Source organism: Uloborus diversus, chromosome 5 (genome assembly GCF_026930045.1).
Source record: "Uloborus diversus isolate 005 chromosome 5, Udiv.v.3.1, whole genome shotgun sequence".
Lineage (NCBI taxonomy): Eukaryota > Metazoa > Arthropoda > Arachnida > Araneae > Uloboridae > Uloborus > Uloborus diversus.
This window is the reverse complement of record NC_072735.1, coordinates 15064866-15074202: the sequence shown is the minus strand read 5'-3', so window position 1 is coordinate 15074202 and position 9337 is coordinate 15064866. Positions and strand designations below refer to the sequence as shown.

The 9337-nt window shown below is 33.4% G+C and overlaps 2 non-coding genes across 2 annotated transcripts; both read right to left on the bottom strand.

The window, feature by feature from the left end:
- Positions 1-7980: 7980 nt before the first annotated feature.
- Trnar-ucu (transfer RNA arginine (anticodon UCU)) lies at positions 7981-8052 on the bottom strand. Its single transcript has one exon. It is a non-coding gene; the product is annotated as a tRNA-Arg (tRNA).
- Positions 8053-9017: 965 nt separating this feature from the next.
- Positions 9018-9090, bottom strand: Trnar-ucu (transfer RNA arginine (anticodon UCU)). Its single transcript has one exon. It is a non-coding gene; the product is annotated as a tRNA-Arg (tRNA).
- Between the last annotated feature and the right edge of the window lie 247 nt (positions 9091-9337).

Genomic DNA, 9337 nt, shown 5'->3' with positions numbered 1-9337 from the left:
GTTCTACAGTAAGAAATCTTGTAGACATTTTTTAACATTTATGAACAGTTGGTATACGTCAAACAGAATTTCGTTTCGCTCGAAAACAAAACTAGCGAATTATTGAACTGCATTTAAAATATGAAGAATAAAACGCTCACTAATGTTATTTTTTATTATCACGTGACAATGCAGCTGTCCAAGCAGGTGTGGATTCGGAGCCATATAGTCCGTCAAACAGTAGCCTGTTATTATTTTATTTGCTAACGAAACGTCATATCCTTTCAAAATATATACTTACTTGGTTTTGCCAACATCTACATCAGAGTACATTCAAAATGAGAAGAAAAAAGAAACATATATTACGAAAAATGAAATTTCCATTTTGAAGTCGAACGATTTCCTTCTTGGAAATTTGACTCCCTAAAAGCGCCAATGTTCCAAAATTGGAACATGCTATTTTGAAGGGGTACACCTTTTGGAAATATTATTGTATATTTCTACAAGCATTTTAAAATCATACATTGAAGTATTTTTCACAACTATAATAAATATCATCACATTTTCTGGAAAAGCCAATTTTTAGTAAATTTTATAAGAAAAAGTTGCAAAAAGCTAAAAAAACACTCATCTTTGAAAAATCGCAATAAATAATTGAAAATATATAAACAGTCAAGCAGGAAATCAAAAAATACTTTGAAATAAGACTAAACTGTGTTAAAAAAAACTTGTTTATTTTAACGGTATTTCTTGGGAAAATTTTCAGTTAAATATGATGTTCCAGCATAATTAATGTTTTAATGCATTTATTTACGCAAATATTTTCTTATAAAGATTTATTGAATTTACTAAACGGGGCAGCACTATATTTCGTGAAATTGCACTTTTGATCAAAAAGTAACTGATATGTCTCAATCTCTAAAAAATAGAAAAGTTAAATTATTTGCTACAAATCACATTTTTTCCACAACTGCACTGCAAAAAATAATTGTTGTTTTCATAGTAATATACTGTTTTCTCTTACAGTTTAATACTGCTCTGCTAAATAACAGAGAAAAACTAAAAATGCTTTAGATTGCGCAAAACGATGCGCAAAAGGTGTTTCCTTTCATACGGGAAGATAAACTAATGAATTCAAGGTATCGACAGCCATTTTTGTTGATATTTCGGCTGTGCTGAGGCAGGACTACTCATTTGTAATCCAAGTTAAAGGTAAGTGCTAGTTTTATTATTCATTCCCTTTTCCTCAAAATGTTGTTTTCTTTATCATCGAGAATGTATGTAAAATAACAGTGTTTATTTAGAAATCGTAATTCGTATCCCAATATTCGTTGATGTTGACTTTGCAATTTCTTTTATTTGTTAAGTTGTAACGATTGCTTTATAGCAAAAATCTGAGTAGTTGTTGTGATTCTGAATATTTTACTGCACGTATGATAGTTTTTAAGCATTTTCTGAAACTCAAATTTGATTTAAGAAGAAATCAATTCCCTCCTTGATCGTATTTAAAGTTTTTAGAACATTAGACTTTGTTTACGATTATATTTTGTGTTATAGAGGATGGGAGTACTTAAAATTTAAATTCTAATGTTTTCTAGTAAATTTTTATCGTATCGCGATTGACTTCTTTCTTCTGTTATTTTTCTTTTTTATATTCTGTTTTAAATTCTTTAACAGTTTGCATTCAACCATTTTATTTATAAACATTACGTTATAGCGTAAGAATTTGCCAATCTGTCAATACAATACTCTTATGTCTGAACGACTCAAAATTCTCTGAAATCTGGAACCAGCTTTCATACTTTCAAAACTAAAATAATAATAATTAAAAAAAAATCATCAATGAAGCACTCCAAAAAAAAAAAAAAAAAAAAAAAAAAACTAATAAAAATTAAGCATCTTTAGATACAAACACGAAACCCTTGTGTTTTAAAAGTTTTACATTTGCGTCGGCAGGAAATTAAAATTTTACTTCAGGAAAAATGCACTAGTACCATTGAAACTTACAAACTTGTGAACATAAAAATAATTTTAGAAACTATATTCAAAAACACTCGATGGGAGGTCACGGAAAGTCTCTATGACCTCCCCAAAATTGCCATATTGGAAAAATGTTATCTCACGATTCGGCAAATTTGCGGACATAATTGTAATGTTGCAATTTTTGAATTCTCGAATGTCCAAATTTCATTAGATATTGTAATTAATTGTGCGTACTTAACGTGTGCATGCACTAGTATTTTATTAATCTGCAAATATGTAAGTTCCATTCGACAAATTGAGATTATACGCCTTCCCAACATATTTAATTAAGTTCAGGCCGTGCCTGGCTATATTCTTAAAATTTTCAGCTTTTCATTTCTGATCTGGCAGTGTTGCGTTCTCGTCTAAATTACTGCTTTTTAATTTAAAGTAGAATATTTACATTATTATGCATTGTTTGTCATATTTTATTCGCCTTGAAGGACATGCTCATTTAGAAAAGTAGATGAATCGAGAACTACAAAAGAATTTGAGACTCTTGTAACCTTGAAGTCATCAGTTTCCTTACATTTTAACTTTTAGAGCCCTTTGAGTCTTAAAGTTTGGCATCAACGTGTTTATGATGAAGACAAAAACTATATCATAAATACTGAAAAGTGTGATTCTGTACTTCACTGTCGTTCAATGCATATAAAAAGTAAAAATATGTCAGATTGTTATTCGTGTAAAATGAAAAAAATCGGAGAATTTTGTTTAAACCTGTAACGGAGATTCAAGCCAAAGCCGGGTAAAATCTTTTGCATTTAAATGCGATAGATTCTTTTGCAGTTGAGTTCTTTAGGGGGGGGGGGATTATTTTCACAATAATAGACGATTTTTGAAGAAAGTCTTCGGATTATTTCTTAAAGAAGAAAAGTGAGGTTTTCGAATACTTTGTCAGGTTTTAAAAGAGAACAGAGATATTTGCGGAAAAGATCCGATAACGGAAAGGAATTTCTGAACCCCCGAGTTTGAAATTTACCTTAGCGACCAAAGCATAAGAATCGAAAAAACTAACAAATCCTCCAGTTGACAAAGTAGCGTCATAGAACACCATAACTCAACATTAATGAATGAAATTAAGACACTTTAAAATGAAACGGGTTTGAATCAGCAGTTTTGAGATGAAGCAGCTATGTGCTTCCACTACTTACGGACTAGAGCGGTTTTAAAAGGAAAAATCAAAACCTTTTTTGAGCTATTTCGGGGAAGAAAGTCATCTATTAAAAACTCACTTTTTTTTTTTTTTTTTTGGCTGTATTTCTTATATTGGACTTCCAAAACAGAAAATAAACAAACTGGATATGAGAGCTAAACAGGGAGTCATGGTAGGATATGCATTTCATGCGAAAGGTTATAGAATTTGGGATTCCGAAAATCGCGAAGTGACAGAAACGCTGAATGTTAAATTCGATGAAAATAAATTCTATGTGGGGGGGGGGGACAGAAACGGGAAACAAAGGAATACAGTTTTATTTCACTACTGAGTAAATCTGAAGTAGAAGAAGAATATCCTGAAAATCATAAAATAGCATGTTGAGAATTAAATTGGTTAAAGAAATACAAAGGCAAAGTAGAGAATGCAGGGATATGTATTATTCTATTGACACGACGGCTCTAAATTCCGAATCGCGAAGCGAAGGTTTCTTGTTCTGAAAATAACATTGAATGTGACCCAAAATAGTTCGATTTCACTTGTGATGATAATTCACGAAAAGTATCAGATTCTGATGAAGATACGGGGGGGGGGGGGTAGTTCAAGTAAGCTAGAAGCTAGCATTTCCGAAGATGTAATTCCTTCGAAATTGAAACAAAGTTTGAGAACGCCAGAAAGTGAAGATTGGCAAAACACAGCAGAACAGATAAGCAGCACGAAATAATGCACTTCAAGGCCAGACTGGTTTTTTTTTGGTAACCACCAGGTATGGGGGGGGAGGGATACTTTTCGCAAGTGTTCCCCCCAGCAATTTCCTTTTTTTCATTGATGCTTTCTTTTCAATTTTTGTGTATAAGTTACATTGGGTCCATTTCCAAACTAATGTTTGCAATGCGTATCTATATGCAGGTATAAAAAAGGAGATTTGTGAGACAAGCAGAAGGGTTTGTCGATCCCTGAAATCTAAATTTTGTCTGTAAATTGAATAAATTATTGTCATTCTGATACTTATTACGCCTCGAATCACGACGACCGGATTTCAATGGCGGAGGTAGGGAGAGGGGATCTAGTGTTTTTATAGGTTCAAATAATATGGTGTACATTCAAACAAAAATGCGTAGCACTGTCAACGATGGAAGCGGAGTTTATTTCAATTAGTGAACAATCTAAGGAAGTTATATGGATCAAAAGAATTTTAAATGAATTGTCCACGAAAAGAGTTCAGAATTTTAGATTGATTAACACTCCGTCGGGCGCAACTGATCTATTAGGCACACCTCGAATTCTTTAGTTAGCCACGCCCTCTCAATAGCTCATGGAAAAATGTATATTCATTTTCTCAAACTTATGTTACATTCTAAAATCATGAAAAACTGTTTTATTTCTCTTCTTTTGTGTTTGTAGTTAACAATTTTTTCGTAAGAAAATGTAAACATGCGTAGAAAAGATCAGTAGATCAAAGTGTGCTTCCCAGGCTCAATGCGCCCGATCGTGTTCTAAAACATATTGCGCCCGACGGAGTGTTAATAGTACTCTGTACTGTGACATTCTAGTTGCAATCGATTTTTCTAGATTTGCAATAGAAAATTGCAGAACTAAGCAGAATGATGTGGGGTTCCATTTCCTAAGGAATTCGATTGATGAAAATGAATTTGGAATAAAATCTGTTGCAACTAAAAATAATTTAGCTGATTGTTTCACAAAACCTTTTTTAGGGAAAATTTACGTAAAGCTTGAATTGCAATGACATATTTTTTAGATTTTTTTTAATTTTTCAATTATTCCATTATGTCTAAGTTATAAGTTGCGCACACAAATGGATAGCCTGTAATATATTTTTTATTCATGTATTAAAGTATTTCTTTTTTTCCGTATGCGAATATTTTGTTCCTTTCCCTCCAGCTCATGGAGAAAATAAAATTGTAGTTGATTTCATTTTGAATTTTTGCCCGGTGATATGGTTGCGGTTTGGCATTTCAAAAAAATAAATAAATAAATAAACTACAAATTTCATTCTAGCCGCCTGAATTTTTCATTTCAATTTATTCACTAATGCAATATTATTTTTTTGAGTTTATTGGTATGCAAATGTAAAGAACTTCCTTAACTTGTGACCAGAACTGAATGGAATTATGGTTTGTGTCATTTTATCAAGATGGCAGATCGCGGTTGTGTTCTGCTTGGAATTTCAAGGAAGACCCTAGTCTGAACGATGCTGTGATGATTCACTTAGTGACATGAATGCAGGCAATGGAAGTTTATAAGTACCTTTTTAATTTATACTTTTGTGTTTTCGGATGTAATTTGTAATCACAAATGCTTTTGAGTTTTAGAGCGCTCTTAGCCACTGAAGCCTATCCTACGGTCTGCGTGCCATATTGGGTCCCTTGAAGCTGATTTTTGTGAACCTTTGTCAGGTTCTATGTTACAATCAAGAACTATAGATTGGAACAAGATAAACTGAAATTTATTTTGTTTTGATTGAAATGTGATCGGGCATACTATTCATTTAAGTCTGAGTTTTTTAAATTTGTAGTTCAATATTAGTTTTAACGGGTAGTTGAATATTATCACTTCAAGAATCACCGGAATTTCGAGTGCCCTGTCCCTCCAAGCCAGAACACGTGAAATGTCACACTCCCGACTGATTTGGGACACTTCTGTAAACAGTACTTGGCTCTAATCATGTTGCTCTCAATGTCGATGTTCAGCAGTCCATCTTCTTCCGCACGGTGGCGTGGGGTCAACGGAATGCAGACCATTGGCCTACGTGCATAGAGCCCTCCCTCATGAAGCCGATTACGTACTGTTTGGCTGGACATCCTTCGTCCTGTTGCCAAGAGCAACTGTCTGTGCAGCTGCGTAGCATTCTCTGTTCGGTTTCAACGGGCTGTTAACAGTATATACCGGTCATCAGTTGCTGTAGTGGCGTGGGGCCGACCTTGCCCTGGTCGACGTCTAACATTTCCTGTCTCTTAGAATCGATCCAACAGCATTGCAACAACATTTCTGGAGACTCCAACAGCGTCCGCAACAATACGTTATGTTTTCCCTGATTCCAGTCTGCCTATAGCACGCCATGTCATGGATTCCGGTAAATCACGCTGTTGAGACATTTTCAAGTAACATTGTCTCAAGAACACATACTGCGCTACTGTATTTCACAGTTACGGCAATAAAACAGACGATTCTGCAACATCTCGATTTATGCTCTTATCTCCTTTTTCTGGTTTTTGACTTCATGAACACTGATTTCCATATAAGGTTTTCTTCATCCGATTCCTGGTAGGCTTTAAATTATGTATTATTCATTCTATGTTACTTATTTGTATACACCTTTGCGTAACTTGGTTAAAACCATGTGCTCCCCCAATTGTTATGAGGAGTGTTACATTACTGCAATCACGACAAATATTTTAAGTGTACCCATTCCCCATTTAATGCTACTCTAAATCCGTTTTTAAAGGATGCAGTTAAATAGCAGCTATTGCAAAATGCCAACAGATTAAATTTTTCGCATAATTTTAAATTTTTTTCTTTATGTACAGAAAGTTCAAATTATGTTGGAAGATTCGGACCTGCCGTTTAGAACGTTTAATAATTATTGAACGCGATTATTTCTTACCTTTAGGTATAATTTCTTGCGATTATGCTTGTGTTCGTTGGGGAAAAAAAATACTAATAGATCGTCAGGAGTTACCGTCTTAAAAATTGTTACATGATTACTGACTAAAACGTGGCGAGAAATATAGGTTAAAGTTGTGATATTAATTTGAACTAGCTTTTTATGCGTACGAAAATATCGAATAAAGGCATAATTTAACATAAAAACATGAAACGGTAGTAACTATTACTGTAATTTCTTATTTCTAGATGAAAATCTTTTTCATTTCTGATTCGAAATTCGCAGAAAGTTATAAAATTCTCGAAACGCTAAACAAACGTAAGAGGTACCCATCGAGACTCCCCGCCCTGCTCCACCCGAAGGCTTTTCAGGGAACTAGCAATAGCTAGGGAGTCTCTCAAAATTGTTTATCTTCCGCACAATAAACGGCTTTGCTCAAACATCCCTGCCGGGATTCGAACTCGGGATCTTTGGATCAGAAGCCTAACGCGCTATCCACTGCACTACAGAGAGTATGAAAAAACGATAGACAAACTTGATTAAGATATTGTCGTATTTAAATTTCCATTAGTAATGTAAAAAAAAAAAAACTTTTACCTTCCTTTTCTTTTTACTGTAATTCAGGTTTTGAAAAATATATTTTCTAAAGTAAAAATTTACAATGCAGCCAATTTTGCTGTTCAAGTGTCAAAAAACGATGGTAACATGTTTGTGTTTTATTGTTTTTACTTATGTAAATATTTTCTCAATAAATTTTTTTGAGTTTATTATTAAACGAAGCAGCACTTATTTTCGTGAACTTCTACATTTGATCTTAACTAATGTGATTCATTCCTGATTAAGAGATAAAGAAAATTTAATTTTGAGAAAAAGTACTTAAAGGAGATAAAAGTATTAATCGTTGTATTAAATTAGAAAAATGGAATCTTTCTGGAGCTTAATATTTTGCTAAACATCAGAATTTTTCCACAACTAGTAAGGACTTTATATACCCATAAACTAACGACATTACTGCTATTACAAAAAAAATATTTCAAGAGTATCCATTCCCCACTCAACTCTTCTGTGTCTGTTATTAATGTACTAAAGTTATTCTTTCTATTGCAACAAGCTTTAACCTCTCTTAACAGATCGAAGTTTTGAATTATTTGAAGTAATTGACATTCTAAATGCAAACGAAGAAAATAACCGTGACCTACATTCCTGCCGGGAGTCGAACCCGGACCTTTGAATTAGAAGTCCAATGCACTACCCACTGCGCTACAGGGACGGCTCGATTACTGTACGAGCAGTACGTATATATACAAAAATAAAGTTGCAGTTCGTAGATGCATAAAAGATGAAGTTGCACACGTTAAAAAGAAAAAGAAAAAACTGCGATATGTTTAGTCGGGTTGAACGTACGCTTCACAGAAGTTTTAGCTACCTACTGAAAAACATCATCTTTCGTCATAGAAAAATGTTAGGGTTTCAGTTTTAAATTCGAAGCTGAAAAAAGCGTTGTAAAGTACCAAACTATATCTGTACGTCAATGTAATTGTTTACATCGCAGTTGTCGAAAAGCTATTTATTGCATGAGTGTTCATTGAAAAAAAGGTTTTAACTCAACTCTCAATCCTCCGTCCATGCATGGCAATTGTATGTGCTCATAAATTATATATTGCATTTTGCAATTTACTTAAACTTCATTTTCATGGCTTTTTCAGTTATTTCAACAAAAAAGTTTAATCCCTGTTTCACGGAGCAGCTGTTATTGCTAAAAAGTTGTACCATTGAAGCCACAATGCCGACAGGTTAAATTTTTTGCATCATATTGAATCTTTTTTTATGTAGAAAGAGTTTAAATTAAGCTTGAAGATTCGGAACGGTCGATTAGAACTTTGAATGATTATTGAACTCGATAATTTCATAACAATAGGTATAATTTCTGCTGAATATTGTGTGCTTTGAAAGAGATAAAACACCTATAGGTCATTAAGAGTTACCGTCATAAAATTTTTACATGATTGCTGACTGAAACCGGGCGATAAATATAGATTTATGTTGCATTATAAATCTGCATTAGCTTTTATACATAGCAAAAAATCGAATATCGGTATAAAAATATTAACCTGTGGAAACTGATACTGTAATTTATCATTTCCAGATGAAACTCTTGCGAAAACTTTTTCATCTCTGATTCCAAATTCACAGCTCTTTGTAAAATGTTGGAACCAAGAAAATAACCGTGACCTACATCCCTGCCGGGATTCGAATCCGGGACCTTTGGGTCAGAAGTCCAACGCGCTATCCACGGCGCTACAGGGACGGTCATTGAGCATGAAAAAAAGGTAGTCGAAATAGGTTACGATTTTGTCATATTTAAATTTATATTAGCAATGTAAAAATTTCTAAGGGAAAAAAAAACGTTTATCATCTTTTTCTTTTTACTGTAGTTCAGGTTTTGAAAATGTATTTTCTAAAGTAAAAACTTACAACACAACAACTATTACTGTTCAAGTTTTTCAAAAATAGTGGTAACATGTTTATATTTTATTATATATACTTACGTAAAT